Raw genomic sequence first — 17,872 nt, forward strand, 5'->3', positions numbered from 1 at the left:
ACTAAATTTATAAATTTCAAAGAACTATTGAACTAGTGCCTCATTACAAAACACACTAGCCTTAGCTCTACCTAAGCTAAACCTACATGTTCTAATAGTGTATCGTCCCCCTTCATACTCCCCTGAAGACACTGCAGCCCTCCGTGACTACATTTCACAGTTCAGTCCAGGAAAAGAGCTCATTCTTATGGGCGATTTCAATCTGCCAAACATACACTGGACAGAAGACTATGTAAATCCAAGGCTGCCCCAGAGTCAATGTTCCTTGATCTCTTTAACACTCTGGGACTGACTCGAGTAGTACAGGAACCCACCTTCGTCTCCTCGGGAAATACCCTAGATCTTGTTCTAACCACCGACCCAGACAGAATAATGGACATTACCACTTTGCCTCCCTATCCACACTGTGGACATGCTCTAGTAAAATTCTCCATCCTACTCCAAAACCCCAATCAAGTCCCTTTACCTCCCTCAGGCCCTCAGGTACGACTCAACTGGACCAGGGGCAACTATGCACGCATCAGATACGAACTCTCCCAAAACGATTGGGAAAATTAACTCCTTGGCCTAGACGCTAACCAAATGGCTGACTACCTGACCCAACTTCTAATAGCATTGTGTCACACCCATGTACCTCCAAAAACTGACACAAAAACTAGCTCTCCTTGGCACAAAAGAATACCAAAGCAACTGTTCCAACAAAGAGCTAAGACCTGGCAAGAGTACAAACTACAAAGACGCCAGTTCAGCCGCAACTCATACCAGGCCCACCTAAAACTCTACCAGTTCAATGCTGCTAACTCTGAACTTCGCCAAACTACTCTTGATGCCCAACGCAACTATGAAACCCACCTGATCACCCACCACAAAGAGAAGCCTGAGCTGTTTCACTCTTATATAAGACAGAAAAAGGTTGCATGGCCCAAAGTAGGCCCTCTACTTGTTAATGGCAATCTGACCGATGATCCCACATTAATGGTGGAACAATTTGTGACAGCTTTTGCATTGGTATTCTCTGTTGATGTAGCAGACAACCCCATCCCACACCAAAACTCTCAAGTGTCACTCCAGGACATAAACTTCACCGTCTCAGATGTTAAAGTCCTCCTAAAAGCCCTAAAACCAGACAGCGCCATGGGCCCAGACAACCTGCACCCTCTCCTCCTTAAAGAATGTGCTGAAGAACTTGCCCTCCCTTTCTACACCCTCTACAACAGTTCCCTCAACTCAGGCACTCTCCCACAATCTTGGCAAACCTCCCTGGTCACCCCTATCTATAAGAAAAAATCTAGGGCCGACCCCTTGAATTATAGACCAATAAGCCTTACACCGATTCCATGCAAAACCTTAGAACGACTGATCAGCAAATCACTTTACAGCTTCCTACATGACCACCTGACACTCGATGATGCTCAGTTTGGCTTCAGATCGAACAGATCTGTGACAGACCAACTAATACTTACATACGACTATGTTACCTACTGGTATGACCAAGGGCACACAGTAGACCTAATCCTCTTTGATTTTGTCAAAACTTTTGACAGAGTACAGCATAGCATTCTTCTAGATAAGCTGGTCTGCCTCGGTATCACAGGAACCCTGCTTGAGTGGATCCGTAGCTTTCTGGTGGGTCGCACAATGAGAGTCTCTATCGACGGCACCCAAAGTTCCTCCAAGCCAGTCCTGAGTGGAGTACCCCAAGGCTCCGTCTTGGGTCCTCTACTCTTCCTCATGTTTGTCAACCATATTGGAGCACACCTCTCATGCAAGTACATGTTATTTGCGGATGACATAAAGCTATACCTCCACTGCACATCTAAATCCTCAGGAATGGCCATTGCTGAACTGCAACAAAGCATTAACACTCTGTCCACCACGGCATCTTCATGGGGCCTCAGGTTTGCTCAAGACAAATGTGTTCACTTGAGATTTAGCAGAGGCCAGACAAACCCTATCGAAGACGGAGTATACAGTCTTTGTGATACTCCAATAAAGCTTTCCCACTGCCACAAGGACCTAGGAGTGAAAGTGGATGATGGACTCAGATTCCACCAACACATCAGTGACACTGTACACAAGGCTGGAGGGATTGCCACAAACCTTTTAAAAAGTACAGTGTGTCGCTCCCCCCAGTTCATGTCCTCCCTTCTTGTGTCTGATATCCGCCCTATCCTAGACTTCACCTCACCTGTGTGGAACCTAGGGTTCATCGGAGACTGTAAGCTCCTAGAGTCAGTTCAAAGGAGATGGACAAAGCAAGTTATTGGTTTGTCCAATCTACTGTACAATGAACGGCTCGACAGGCTAGACCTCTTCTCTGTCAAAGGCCACCTACTGAGAAGTGACCTAACACTCTGCTTCAAGATCTTTCATGGTCTCTCCACCATCTCCCACACTGATCTCTTCCAGCTCTCACCCAATCGTACCACGAGAGGGCACAGATTTAAAATACACCCTCAGCACACCAACACAGAAGCACGCAGAAGATCCTTTGCATGCAGAGTTATACAGAAATGGAACTCTCTCCCATCCAATATGGTTGAAGCACAGTCCATCTCCACGTTCAAACACAGACTCCGACAATTCCTAGGTGATGAGCTGTACAGTTACAGCCACCCCTGATTGTTTCAACAAACCCTCACACCCTATGACCTCCACACCCTCCCCTCCCCATCCCACCCTACCCAAAAACTTTGCCAATCTAGAGAAACTCACAGTCAATCCAAACAAGACTACAAACCAACATACAACCTGACATATACCAGGGAACACAAAACCAATCCCACATTACATAAAATTATTGCCTGTATATCTGTCCATGTGATTGGAGTACCCTGTAGAGACTTGGGCCATTTCCCCCCCATGGCAGTTATTTGGTCTAATGAGAGGGGATGTGGCCCCACCAGGTGAATTACCAGGAGGTGAGATTCAAGACAATTGCCATGAGGAAAGGTTGAATAAATTGACAGTAACAATCCTTGAAGAAAGAAGGCGAAAAGGAGATAAAATTGATACTTATATAATCATTAATGGAATAGAACAGATACACAGCACTAACTTTTTTTTTTAATAATAGACAAGAGTTAAGAGAACATGGAAGATTTTCAAGCAGAGTAAAATAGATATGTGTAACTTGTAGATAAAATTTGTGAAGCGAGCAGTAATCATCAGTGGGTGCATATAATGTCTCGCTTATCATATTGGTGAGTAATATCTTCTTAGTAGAGTAGAAGATGAAATAAAAAGAATTGCTGGACCTCGAAACAAGATTCACGACAGGTACGAGATACCTGAAGTGATCGACTTTCGCTCTCCGAGACTCCGTCAAAAATTTGAAATTAGTTTTGCATTATGATTATAGCTGGAAATATTTTCATGCAGGCATTTGATGATAACACATTTCATTATATGTTATACTTTCAGCTATTCCTACTTATTCTAGCGTCTTATATGAATTTTTAATCAAAGACTTACCAAATGTATTTTTTGAAACTCGAACTAACAAAATGTTTACTATTACACTGTTACTATGGCAACACGCAGTCCAAGTAATCATTATATTCAATGTAAATTATAAGATTTTTATAATTTCATAACTAGGTTTAAAGATAATTACAATTATATTGGTAGCGTTTTTCATATTTTATAAATCTACTAAATATTAGCCGGTTAGTTGAACGTGTCAATATAGTCTTTAATTCTAAAACGACACTCGATATTGACTAATAAATTGAGAAGTACGCCTTTCATTGGATTAAAACACAACAGAATACACAAATCTCCCAAGTAAAACCAGTACATACGTTTGGCTTCGAATTCTACGAAAAATAAGGAATACTAAAGGAAAGCCAATGTCTGTTCGAAATTTTGAATACCCTAGTGTTACTGTTTACTATTATGATATTATCTTCTAAACATGTGATGGTCAAAGAACCTCTCGCTCAACTAAAACTCCAGCCCTTAGGTAAGAATAACACATTTGTAAAGTGTATTGATAGACATCAGTTAACAAGTATAATACAAGTTCAGAGAGTGTTGTATGTAAAAAATTGAATGCAGCTGTAAATTAGTATACGTGCCTACGTACGTGCAGTGGTTTCTTCTAAAACGGGTACTGTACCGTGATTGCATGTATAGGCATAGTTTTATTTCACGAAAACCTATATATATTTATTTTTTTAGTAAATGGTATACAAGTTCCCTGCTATGGTCCTAAATCAAGTGGGTTGAAATGTAGAAGTTATCAGAGGAGGTTAAGTAAAGCCTAAAGGTACTAGACTAGTACAAAGGCCCACAAAAGGCACAATTCATATTGTTATGGCTCTATCAGGTATATGTACATGTAATTAAAGGGTGTTTTTGATATTGGTTAGTGCTAGGGTTGCCAGGCCTCCAGTTTTGGACTGGAGTGGAGTCCAGAAAATGATCATTGCTTCGGTTCTCTGGTCAGAATAATGACCTCCAGATCTTATTTTCGTAAGACATGGACCATATCAATGATCATGATGTGTATATTACATTTCCTTTGTGTACAATACCTGAACAGTGGTAGAGACTGCTTTTGTGATCTTTAAGGCAGTCATACATATTGGTAAATTTTTAGAAGTGCACACCTATGTGATATAGCAATAGAAAATTCAGACAATTTATAGTTTCAAACAACCAATGATTTTGTTATGTGGCTTTGTGTTTCTGGTGAGATTTGTTATGTATTGAATGATGGTGTACATAATTTCCGTCGCAAATGCGTACTTTTCAAGTAATGAATTATTGAAGTTATGCACTTAGGCCTACATCTCCCCAATGATCTTGGGGGACCTGTGGGAAATCGGGGTTTTTGGGTGGGGAGAACTAATAAATCGAATAATGCGTGTTGCCAAACAGGTATAAAATCAACAAGAACACATAAAAAATATATGAAAATACATAAATTTCACCTTGCAGGGCTGGACTGGCACAGGGTCACGCAACCGCCATGTTATTGTTCAGCAGCGTTAACAATGAATCCAAAAATTTCTTGCTTTTAGTTTCACCCAACCAACATTTTTCTGATATGGCTTATGTGTTTCTGCTGAGATATGTGTCTATTTATTGATTGTGTACATCATTTCTGTCGCAAATGTGTAGTTTTCAAGTAATGAATATTTCAACTTATGCCTACATCTGCGTTTCTATTATTGTTGAGCAGCATTGCCACATTTATGGTTTCTTCACTACATTTGAGCATTGTGTTATTGTTGAGCAGCGTTGCTACATTTATGATTTATCTGCTACATTTAGTTAATGCTATTATTGTGGTTTCTAATTTACAGAAAATATGGTTACGATTTAGTTTATTAGCTGTTAGTTATAATAGATAAACACAGATTTATACTAATAGTTATACTTTAAAGAAAGCTCAAGTTAAATTACTAAGAGTGCTTTGGTGGGGATTGGAGGGGTCTGGGAGGCAAAGCCCCCAGCTAGGTTGAGGTTAGGTTTGGTTAGGTAAGGCAAAGCCCCCAGCTAGGTTAGGTTTGGTTAGGTAAGGCAAAGCCCCCAGCTAGGTTAGGTTTGGTTAGGTAAGGCAAAGCCCCCAGCTAGGTTAGGTTTGGTTGCGTTGAGGTTGTTTGGTTAGGTTAGGCAAAGCCCCCAGCTAGGTTAGGTTAGGCAAAGCCCCCAGCTAGGTTAGGTTAGGCAAAGCCCAGCTAGGTTAGGGTTGGTTAGGCAAAGCCCCCAGCTAGGTTAGGTTAGTTGTACCCAAAATCGCAACTCTCAGTCCTCTCGAAGCTTCATGAATTTATTCCCTAATTTAGGGTTAGCAACTCTTAAGCGGGTGGAGTGTCCTTCGCTACATGTAGCGAAAATTTTATGATTCATTGGTAATGCTCCTCAACAATAACATGACAGTCACGTGAGCCCGCGCCAGTCTGGCCCTTCAAAGTGAAATTTATGTATTTTCATATATTTTTTATGTGTTGTTGATTTTATACCTGGCAATGGGCATTACTCAATTTATTAGTTCTCCCCACCCAAAAAACCTCAGTTTCCCACAGGTCCCCCAAGATCGTTGGGGAGGAGATGTAGGCCTAAGTGCATAACTTCAATAATTCATTACTTGAAAAGTACACATTTGCGATGGAAATGATGTACACCATCATTCAATACACAACAAATCTCACCAGAAACACATAAGCCACATCACAAATTCGTTGGTTGGGTGAAACTATAAATTGACCGAAAAATTGATATTAATTTTGTAAATTATAATATATCAATGGGTAAATTTGGTAATATTTTAGGGTATTATTTTAGTTGTGCACAATATAGCTTTAGAAAATTAAATATTAATTTTGTAAATTATAACACAAATGTAATATGCAATTTTCTTGGCAGAAATAAACAAAAAAAATCTTGCTACAAGCAAATTTACTAACTAATGAAGCTGCTAGGATATGGTATGGATGCCATACCAGTCCAGTCACTATCAGATGATGGCTTTCGTGTTGTGGACTGGGTGTTTTCTAACTCCAAGTGACATTAATAAGTGCCGTTACAAAGACAATAGGTACACACGAATCTGCGCACACTGCCACCATCATGAATGCACTGTTTACATGGCCATCTTTTGCGGCCTGTTGGAATACGTATTTACCTAGTTGTATAATACGGGAAGGGAGCTATGCTCGTGGTGACCTGTCTTTGTATCTCTCAGCATCAAGTTTTTTCTTAAAATCTTGAATACTGTTTGCACACACTGTTTGTCTAATTTGTTCCAAGTATCTATCACTCTGTGTAGGAAGCTATTTTTTTTAGATCTCATCTGTGATTATCTTATTTTAGTTTCTTTTCATGTCCTCTTGTTTTTCCATTGTCCCATTTTAATCATTCTTATCTAAGATTTCCATTCCCTTCATAATTCTATAGATAATAGGTCTCCTCTTTCCCTTCTTTGTTCCAGAATTGGTAATTCTCATTTGGACAGTCTTTGTTCATATGTCATTTTGGAAAGAATTGGTGCTAGTTTTGTTGTTGCTCTTTGTATTCTTTCTAATTCTTTTATATTCTTTTTGGTACTGGGTGTCCATAGTGTTGCTGTGTATTCAAGTTTTGGTCTTATTATATACATATACCAAGGCTTTTTCCCCCTTTCAAGGGAGGTAGCCAAAAAGAAAAAGGCATAAAATCATTCCCATCCATTCCATCCCTAAATACACTCCACTCCCCTCCTCCCTCCCTCTTATCTTAGCACCTCCTGGATGACGGGTCATCCCTACACCTTGTCCACTGCCCTGGGTCATCAGCAGTGTCACAAGTCACAGCACATCCACAGCAAGGCCGCTTCCTTAAATCGGCAACCCCCCTCTCCGTCCCCCCATGCATAAAAGGAGAAGACGGGGAGAAATCCATTCGGGCTGTGTCTAATTTTGCTCACACATACTACTTCACTCCCCATCCCTCCACCCATTCCACCTCATGCATCACAACATCATCCATATACAACCATTCTCCATTCACCCCTGTCTTCTGTCCTCTCCCATCCTTCCTCAACAGACATTCCCCTCTTCCCCAAAGCCCCCCTTCACCCCATCCATCCATCTCATCCTAGGACATCCCTTCATGTCCACTCTCTCCACATCTGCCTTCCATACCTCTTTTACTAGTCTTTCATCACTCATTCTTTCCATGTGTCCAAACTATCCTAATAATCTTTCATCAACCCTATCTCCCAACTCCCTCTCCACCCCTGTTCTCCTCCTCACCTCCTCATTTCTCACTCTATCTAGCCTAGTAACCCCAATCATACTTCTCAGACACCTCATTTCAAACACATTCAAACTCCTTCTCTCTTCCTCTCTTATGTTCCATGTTTCTGCTCCATGCAGTGCTGTTGGCACAATCACTCCTTCATATAACCTTCTCTTGGCATCCATTCCCAAATGTCTATTCCCCATTACACTTTTTAATCCACCAAGGCATTTACTCGCTTCTCTCAATCTACATTCTACCTCCACCTTTACTCCACCTTTTCCTGCCACACCTGCACCCAAGCACCCAAAACCATCTACCTCCTCCAGTTGCTCCCCCCCCCCCACGCTCACCTCCAGTCTGCTGCCACCTTCACCCCTTGTACATCCCATCACCCCACCTTTACCCACACTTATCATTAGCTTTCTTCTTTCACATACTCTCCTAAACTCTATCACCAACCTCCTCAATCCCCCTCCGATCCAGCCACAAGCATAGTGTCATCCACAAACAACAGCTGGCTCACCTCCCACTTTTCTCCATTTTCTTTAACCATCTCCAATCCCTGACCCACCACCCTTGCATTTACCTCGTGTACCACCCCATCCATATACAAGCTCAACAGCCAGGGCAACACAATGCATCCCTGACGAAGTCCCACCTTTACCTCGAACCACTCACTCTCTCCATTTCTAATCCTGACACATGCTCTACTACTCTAGTAAAAACTCTTTACAGCTCCTAGAAGCTTTCCTTCTATCCCGTATATCTGCAAAACCTCCCACAGTGCCTTCCAGTCTACCCTGTCGTATGCCTTTTCCAGATCCATAAACGCCAAAAAAACATCCTTCCCCTTTCCTATAAATTTCTCACATATCTGTCTTATCACAAAAATCTGATCTTCACAACCTCAACTTGTCCTAAATCCACACTGTTCCTCACCAATTACTCCCTCTGTTCCTCTCCTAATCCTCTCAATGAAGATCCTCCCATAAGCCTTCCCAACTACACTTAAGCTAATCCCTCTGAAACTACTACACTCACACTTGTCCCCTTTTCCCTTGTAAAGTGGAACTATACAGGCACTCCTCCAGTCCTTCAGCACTCTACCCTCGCTCCAGCAAACAATGAATAACCTCACCAGCCAGTCCACCATCACTGTACCTCCTTTTTTAAGACATTCTGCATGGCATCCATCCAGACCAGGTGCCTTACCTGCTTTCATCATCTTAAGAACTGCCTTTACTTCATCCTTCCTTATTTCTCCTCCATTTTCCTCACTCCTCACTATCATTTTCTTAGCATTTCCCACTGCAACTATCTTTCCCTCCCTATCCTCCTTCACATTTAGCAACTCCCTAAAATTATCTGCCCATCTTCCCTTACTGCCTTCTCTTCCATTATCATCACTCCATCTGCACCTTTTACTTTTTCTTCTCTACTTGATTCGCCTCCACTTCCTCTCTTAATATCTTTCCAAAACATCTTTTTATTACTTTCAAAATTTTCTGTCATATTCTTACCATTTCACATCTGCTCTCCTCTTTGCCTCCTTTACCTTTTGCTTTACTTCTCTTTTCTTTTCTTTGTGCCTCTTATATGACTCCCTTGTCCTATTTTGTAACCAATCTGTGAAAGTTTGCTTCTTCTCTTCTACACCCTTCTTTGTTTCCTCATCCCACCATTCACTACCCTTCCTTCTATTTCCTCCTGTCCTTCTTGTTCCACACACCATATTTGCACTACGACTGTCCCTCTGTTATGCTATCCCCCAACCCCTTGTTACTGTCCTGTACAATTTCTCTGAATATTCATTTCCTTTTTCGCCTACCCCTACCCTGTGGTGGGTGCAAAAGAATACTGCCACCAAGTATTTCCACTTGGATCGTAAGAGGCAAGAAAAAAGGGACGGGGATTGGGACCAGGCATCCTTCTCCCTGTAGCCCATAGGGGACATTCCTAAAAAAGTAAAGGCATAAGAGGGTCTAGGAGTTTTTCAACCAGCACCCTAATGTTTGGGTCTTTTAATGTGCGTGGATGTGGTACAGATGAGAGTAAAAGGGAAGAGATAGGTAGTATGTTTGTGAGAAGAAAGATGTGTTGGCTTTGAGTGAAACTAAATTGAGAGGGAAGGGTGAGTGTAAGTGGGAAGTTATCAGGAGTGAAGAGAGGGTGAGGGTGAGAAGGGGTGGCTATACTAGTAAGTGAAGAGATAGGTAAATGTGTAGTGGAGTGGAAGGAGGTTTCCTCAAGGATAATGTGGATGAAGGTGAAACTGGGAAAGGAGATATGCGTTTTTGTAAGTGCATATGGGCCTGGTAGTGAGAAGTGTGTAGAAGAAAGGGAGGCTTTTTGGATAGATTTAAATGAGTGCATAGAGGGATTAGGGAGAAATGTCAATGTAATAGTACTGGGAGACCTTAATGCTAGGGTAGGAAATGAACCAATTGACGGAGTGGTTGGGAAATGTGGAGTTCCAGGAAAGAATCGTAGTGGAGAGTGATGGTGGAGATGTGTCTAGAGAGTTGATGATAGCAAATACAGTGTTTTGGAAGAAAGTCAAGCATAAATACACATGGGAGAGGGTGGTGGAGGGAAGGGTGGTAGATAGAATGTTAATGGACTATGTAGTGGTAGAAAGGAGTATAATAGGAAGAGTTAAGGATGTACATGTGCTAAGGGGAGAGAGTGGGGGAATATTGGATCATTTTTTGGTGGAAGGTAAGTTGAGAGTGGAGGATAGATGGAGAAAGAGGAAAAGGACAAAAGGTGGGGAGGTGCTTAGAGTGAACTATTTAGATGAAAAGGAAAAGGAGTACAAGAAGCTGAGAGAGGAGTGGGAAGGAGTGAAGGATAGAGTAGAGCTAGGAGTGGAGGAGGAATGGGAATGGTTCAAGGAGGGAGTCACAAAGTGTGCAAAGATGGTGTGCGGAACAAGAAGGATGGGAGGAAATAGAGGGAAGGGTAGTGAATGGTGGGATGAGGAAACAAAGAAGGTTGTAGAAGAGAAGAAGCGAGCTTTCGCAGATTGGTTAAAAAATAGGACGAGGGAGTCATATGAGAGGTACAGAGAAAAGAGGAGAGCAGATGTTAAATGGTATAAGAGCATGACAGAAAATTTTGAAAATAATAAAAAGATGTTTTGGAAAGAAATTAAAAGAGGAAGAGGAGGCAAATCAAGTAGAGAAGAAAAAGTAAAAGGTGCAGATGGAGTGATGATAATGGAAGAGAAGGCAGTAAGGGGAAGATGGGCAGAATATTTTAGGGAGTTGCTAAATGTGAAGGAGGATAGGGAGGGAAAGATAGTTGCAGTGGGAAATGCTAAGAAAATGAGAGTTATGAGTGAGGAAAATGGAGGAGAAATAAGGAAGGATGAAGTGAAGGCAGTTCTTAACCACTTCACTACGGGACTTAAATCTTGTGGGCAGCAGCCAATGGCAGCCTTACGACGTGTCGTAATAATACTTGCATCATAAAATATAGTCACGGCTTATATCGATCGTTCTCTCTTTCACCCGTGAATTTTGAAAACCACAGAGAATGGGATTTAGAGCAGATTAGGGAGAATGTAAAAACACAGGGGCGACTACAATAAATATAATCAAGACGCCGATATGGCAGCTTCGCGAATCCACTTGCTCCTCATGATGCCTACGTGTGCGGCACCGTATGGAAGGGGTTAAGATGATGAAAGCAGGTAAGGCACTTTGTCTGGATGGATACCATACAGAATGTCTAAAAAAAGGAGGTACAGTGATGGTGGACTGGCTGGTGAGCTTATTTAATGTTTGCTGGAGAGAGGGTAGAGTGCCGGAGGACTGGAGGAGTGCCTGTATAGTTCCACTTTACAAGGGAAAAGGGGACAAGTGTGAGTGTAGTAGTTTCAGAGGGATTAGCTTGTTAACCACTTCAGTACGGAACTTAAATCTCGCGGGCAGCAGCCAATGCCAGCCGTACGACGTGTCGTAATAATACTCGCATCATAAAATATAGTCACCGCTTATATCGATCGTTCTCTCTTTCACCCGCGAATTTTGAAAACCACAGAGAATGGGATTCAGGGCACATTTGAGAGAATGTAAAAACACAGGGGCGACTACAATAAATATAATCAAGACGCCGATATGGCAGCGTCGCGAATCCACTTGCTCCTCATGACGCCTACGTGTGCGTCACCGTATGGAAGGGGTTAAGTGTAGACGGGAAGGCTTACAGGAGGATCTTGATTGAGAGGATTAGGAGAGTTACAGCAGGAGTAATTGATGAGGAACAGGATTTAGGACAAGTAGAGGTTGTGTAGATCAGATTTTTGTGGTAAGAGATATGTGAGAAAGCTATAGGAAAAGGTAAGGTTGTTTTTTGGCTTTTATGGATCTGGAAAAGGCTTAAATATTGTCAATTTAGAGACAATTATCTCTAAAGTGACAATATTTGCCATAGCAACATGATAGGTGTTAGTAAGAATAGTATAAAAGGATTGTTTTTGACATGCTCAGATGATTTGTTGACCCATAAAACCTTCACGTGCCAAGTTGTATGTCAATTGGGCCAGGGGTTTGGATTTTATGGAAGATTATCTCTAAACTAGCCAAATTACCTGCGCATTGCTGCGGGCAAATGGTGATCATTTTAATTTTGATAGAATTTGTGGAGAAAAGTTACACATCAATATAACTCAATGGAAAAGGTAACAAAGAAAATGTTAACAAAGTAAGAAAAAAATTAATTTGAGGGGGGGAGATGCCCTTTGGAAATAAAATATATTCGGCCATAAGAGAAGAATTGAACTAACATTTAATTATCTTTGAACTCGAAGTATATTACTGCCCACGAAAAAGTAAAATAAAAATAACCAATTTGGTAAAATCATACAATCATTTTACATTTACATGCTTTCACCTTACAAAGGGTATCATAGTTTGTGGCAACATTAATTTCACAAATATTAATAATATTTATGAACAATAAATATGTTTCATATACCATAAAATCTGAAAAAAATTGGAGGTAATTATTTTGACTGTGATACTGAAGAATCTAATTGCAGTCATTGCAGATGGGGTTGAATGTTCCTGACACACTGGTATTTTGCAGTGTAGGCAATAGTTACCCTGAATAACTACAAACATAAAAAAAAAAAAATGATAATGAATATAAAACTATGATTCCCTAGTCAACACAATTACGATGCATTCCAAATAATACCATCACCATCGAAAACAAACAAAATTCAACACATCAGTCATAAAAAAATTATAAAAAAGAAGAAATTCTTATCCATAAGTATAAATGATAAAACATTTATATGACATGAAAAAACCTCAGGTAAAGTGGGGTCTAATCAATCCCATGCTACTCACACCTAAGGTAAAGTGGGGTCTGACAGGCCCAAAAGCTCTATAAAGCTTATATAGAGCAAGATTCAGGAATGACCCTATCACCCCCTTAAACTACTCCACTCGTCAAGAAGGTATATGGGAGAACATATCTATATGCAATATATTAGTATATTAAAAGTAAAAAACAAAAAATCATGGGGTCTGTCTGACCCCACTTTACCTAAGTCGGGTTAAAGATTTGTATTAAGTCACCTCTGAATCTATGCTTTTTTTTTTAGAGAAAACAGATTCATATGTTTTTGTTAATTTTTGTATTATTTATTTTTTATATTTGGAATCAATTTTGTGGCTTGCCATTGTACTTTTTCCAATCTGTCAATGTCTTCAATGAGATTCTGTGACCATACAGAAACGGCATATTCTAAATATGGACAAACTAATGATTTATATAGCTTGTTAATGAGAGATGGACTTTTGAAATCAAAAGATCATGCAATCTTATTTGCTGAGATTTTTACCAATAATTATACCGAAATCATTTTCACTATCCACTTTTGTTAACAAATTTCCAAATAACTTGTAATCGTACTCACTGTTATTTTTACCCATGTGCATAACCTTGCATTTCATGTGTTAAATTTTATTAGCCACTATTGAGACCAATGCTGTAGTTTATCTAAATCTTCTAGAATATCTAATTGGTTTAAGTGATCATTTGCCATTCTGCACAATTTTGTATCATCAGCAAATTTGGAGATAATAGATTTTAGTCCATGGTCTGTATCATTTATACTAAGAATAGGAGTGGCTCAAGAATGGTACCCTGAGGAACTCCACTCATAACATTTTTCCATCTAGAAGTTTTGCCATTTAGAATAACTCTCTGTTTTCGAGCATTCAACCAAGTACTAGTCCAACTTAATGGGCTACCACTTATTCCATGTGAAGCTAATTTAATAAGTAGTCTTTCGTGGGTGACAGTATCAAAAGCTTTTGCAAGGTATAGATATGTTAAATCTATATTGTTTCTTTTGTCTAAAAGAATGCAAAGAAGAACTAAGGGATGCAATATACAACATAATAAGTTGCTCACTCTAAGAAGGAAAAATACCAAAGGACTGGAAAAATGCCAACATTGTACCAATATATAAAGGAGGACACAAGAACCAACTAATTACAGACTGGTCTCCCCAATAAGCACTGTAGCCAAAATTTGTGAGAAAATTATCAAGAATAGGTGGGTAAAACACTTGGAAGAAAACAATATAATAAACCCAAGACAATTTGGATTCAGACAGGGAAGATCATGTACCACAAATTTAATCTGTTTTTACTCAAGACTAATAGATATAATACAAGAAAGGGATGGATGGGCTGATTGTGCTTTCCTAGACTTACAAAAAGCCTTTGACAAAGTACCACACAGGTTGGAAGGAGGTGATTTGTGGAGTCCCACAATTATCTGTATTGGCTCCAATAATGTTCACTATTTATGTGAATGACATGGATGATGATGTGGGATGTTACATGAGCTTCTTTGTAGATGATACCAAATTGTTGATGAAAGTGAAAACCAAAACTAATTGCAAATCACTACGGGGAGACCTGAACACTGTTTGGAAATGGTGTCAGAAGTGGGAAGTGGACTTCAACATTAAGAAATGTAGCATAATGGAGTTTGGTAAAAGTAAAAAAAGAATATCAGGACAATATACAATTGAAACTAAGGAGGTAAAGAAAGTGGGATCTGAAAAAAGACCTGGGAGTAATTATCTCAAATGATTTGTCCTCTGGTAAACAATAAACAAAATTGTCGGAGAATCCTGTAACTTGTTAAGATCAATAAAAGTGAAGTTTACCTATTTGGACAAAGAAATTGTTAGAAAAATATTAGTCTCATTAATATGGCCTAGACTGGAGTATGCTGCAACATTATGGTCACCCAGTACCAAAAAGAATATAAAGAAGATTGAAAGAATCCAGAGAGCAACCACGAAAATGGCCCCAGCACTTTCAAACTTGTCATATGAAGAGAGACTGGCTAAATTGAAGTTACCAACTTTGGAATAAAGAAGAGAGGTGACCTACTGACCATCTATAGAATCATGAAAGGCACAGAAATACTTGATAGAGAGGACTTACTAAATTGGGACAAGAGAAACACAAGAGGACATGGAAAGAAACTCAAAAAGGATAGTTATAGAAGAGATCTGAAGAAAAATGGTTTTCCACATAGTGTTGGACACTTAGAACTAGCTGGATGAAACAATAGTGTGTGCAAAAACCATATACGAACTTAACCCATTCAACTCCGATGACAAGATGTCTTGTCATTTGGTCAAATAAAACAAAAAATCATAAAACACCAAAATGTTTGATCAAACACCAGAAAAATATGACGTCAGTCCTCGCTTCGCTGCGAGCGAAGCGAGGATTGACGTCATATTTTTCTGGTGTTTGATCAAACATTTTGGTGTTTTATGATTTTTTGTTTTATTTGACCAAATGACAAGACATCTTGTCATCGGAGTTGAATGGGTTAAGAGCAGGCTAGACACTGAGAGATACAAAGGCAAGACACCACGATTGTAGCTCCCATTCCCGTAAGATACAACTAGGTAAATACACACACACAAGATTTTAAGAACAAACTGGGTGCAGAGAGATACAAAAGTGGGTCACTACAAGCATAGCTCTCGTCCCATAAAATACAACTAGGTAAATGCACACACAGACACAGACATGGGCGAACAGCTAGAAAACGAGCTCTTGTACAGCGCTTTTTCGATAACAACAAAAGGAAACACCTACAGTACTACCTCTCATTAACGGACTAAAAGGGGGGTAATGGTGTCCGTTGATGTGAATAATCCGTTGATTTGGAGTGATTTTTGGGTGGCATAGTGATTGCATACACTAAACAACAGCATCAAAAACACCGAAAACACCGCAGATACAGCTAATTAACGTCCGTTAATGAGAGGCCTCACTGCAGTTGTGTTTATTGAGTGACTGTAATGGTAAAATAAGTTTCAAGTAAATAGTGTATTAAATACACAAAATGGAGAAAGAAAAAGTGAACCAACAAAGAGAGGTTTGGACATGAGCAGAGTGTTACATGTATGAGTATCCTATATACCGTATGTAAGGTTTGAATATAGTTATTACTTTGGATGAAAAGATGTCAATTGTGCAACGGAGAGGATGTAGTATTTTAGGCGACTGGTGTACGAAACAGAGTACAAGGAGGTGAAGTTGTACTTCGACAGTTAGGCAGGTGCTATTAGTACATATTCAGACATATAGAACTGGCAATTTTGCACTGCCAATTTTCATAATAAACGCATAATACAAAATGTGGCCGGGCAATAATGGTGTGATGGATGCCTACTAAAACATTTACCAAAACAATAAGAAACACCACAATCACCTATCCTCCATGAAATTATAAAAAAAAAATAAAAAAAAAAATACAGAAAAATAAATTTACCACATGACTGATAGATATTTGCAAAAAAAAATCCACAAAAACTATTTATAAACATGTTTTCCATAAGTGTCAGACTATTTGGGTGACTGTACATTGATTTGAAACATCATAAATGTAACATTCCTTCACTCTCTGAAATTCTAATGATTCCCCGAAAAATACAAGCTCATTCAACCCGCATGAGGAGTGAGAGAAAGTTTACGGATTTTCTACCAAACTTTCGCATGTATATCTCGGAAAAATCGACCGAGTTGGTTTTACATAATTTTGAGTTGATTTAAGCAATAGAAAAAATCTTTTGGCTCCAACACTGTATGGGTTGAAGAGTATGCTAAGGAAATGGTGCCTAGAGAGTAATGCAGGATGTGATCAAGCCCTTCTATGTTTGTTGTTCGCTGTGTGTTAAGTACCTAATGAATCATTGGGCATCTCACCCTTCGATGTGGTGTTTGGACAATGTGTTACCTCTTGAAGTCCTGAAAGAGTGTCTCTTGGAACAACAGGGTGCTCCAAGAGTGATAATGTCAGTGGAGGAAATGGGGAATAGGTTGACCTTATGTTGGCAGAGGGCTAGAGAAACCTTACAAGGTGTTCAAGAGCGAATGAAACAAAATTATGACATGAAGGTGAAAATGCAAGAGTTTAAACAAGGGGCAAGGTTCAGCAAACCATATAAAGTGATGAAACAAATTAGGGAACTGAACTATGTTAGTGCTACTCCTGATAGGAGACGGAAGTAACAATTGTGTCACCTCGGTATGCTAAAAGCATACCAGGAGAGGAACAAGAGTGATGTGGAAGAGTCTGGCAGTAGTGTGGGTACTGTCTCCATCGTGCCTGAGGAAGACAAGGACTTAATCGCCCCCACCTTCGAGATGACGTGGAAGGCGAATGCAGATGTGTGGCCACAGGTGGTGGACAAGCTGGGTCATCTTTTGGCTGAGCAGTGAGAGGACCTACTGAAGTTGCTGAGCAGATACCAGGAGATCTTTTGGGATGCCCCTGGAAAGACCAACCTGACACTGCATGACGTGGATGTGGGAGATGCAAAGCTCATCAAGCAAGCCCCGTATCGTGTGAACCCACAACGAGTGGCTATCATTAAGAAAGGAACAAAGTTCCAATGGACTGAGGGATGTAGCTCCATTTTTTGTTCAAGCTAAGAGTGTTTTGTGTACTACCCCTGTGGTGCAAGCCCCAGATTTCTCAGAGCCATTTCATCTGTATTGTGATGCGAGTAACATCAGGGTTGTATCAGTTTTGTTACAAACTAAAAATAAGGTGGAACACCCCGTGGGTTACTTTAGTAAGAAAT

At 40.0% G+C, this 17,872-nt stretch overlaps 2 protein-coding genes across 8 annotated transcripts in view; one reads left to right on the top strand and one right to left on the bottom strand.

The window, feature by feature from the left end:
* The window catches only part of LOC143040773 (uncharacterized), a 241,748-nt gene extending 238,195 nt beyond the window's left edge, over nt 1-3,553 (bottom strand). For both annotated transcript variants that reach the window (XM_076212205.1, XM_076212204.1), the window contains exon 1: nt 3,475-3,553. The gene's annotated coding sequence lies outside the window, so the exon portion shown is untranslated. The remainder of the gene's footprint in view (nt 1-3,474) is intronic.
* A 124-nt stretch (nt 3,554-3,677) lies between these two features.
* Nucleotides 3,678-17,872, top strand: part of LOC143040770 (uncharacterized) — a 248,847-nt gene continuing 234,652 nt past the window's right edge. Inside the window, exon 1 of one of the 6 annotated variants that reach the window (XM_076212196.1) lies at nt 3,678-3,964. The gene's annotated coding sequence lies outside the window, so the exon portion shown is untranslated. The other 5 variants (XM_076212194.1, XM_076212190.1, XM_076212197.1 and 2 more) reach the window with 5 other exon arrangements.

This window comes from Oratosquilla oratoria, chromosome 29, assembly GCF_046742065.1.
Source record: "Oratosquilla oratoria isolate Oo_2021 chromosome 29, ASM4674206v1, whole genome shotgun sequence".
Lineage (NCBI taxonomy): Eukaryota > Metazoa > Arthropoda > Malacostraca > Stomatopoda > Squillidae > Oratosquilla > Oratosquilla oratoria.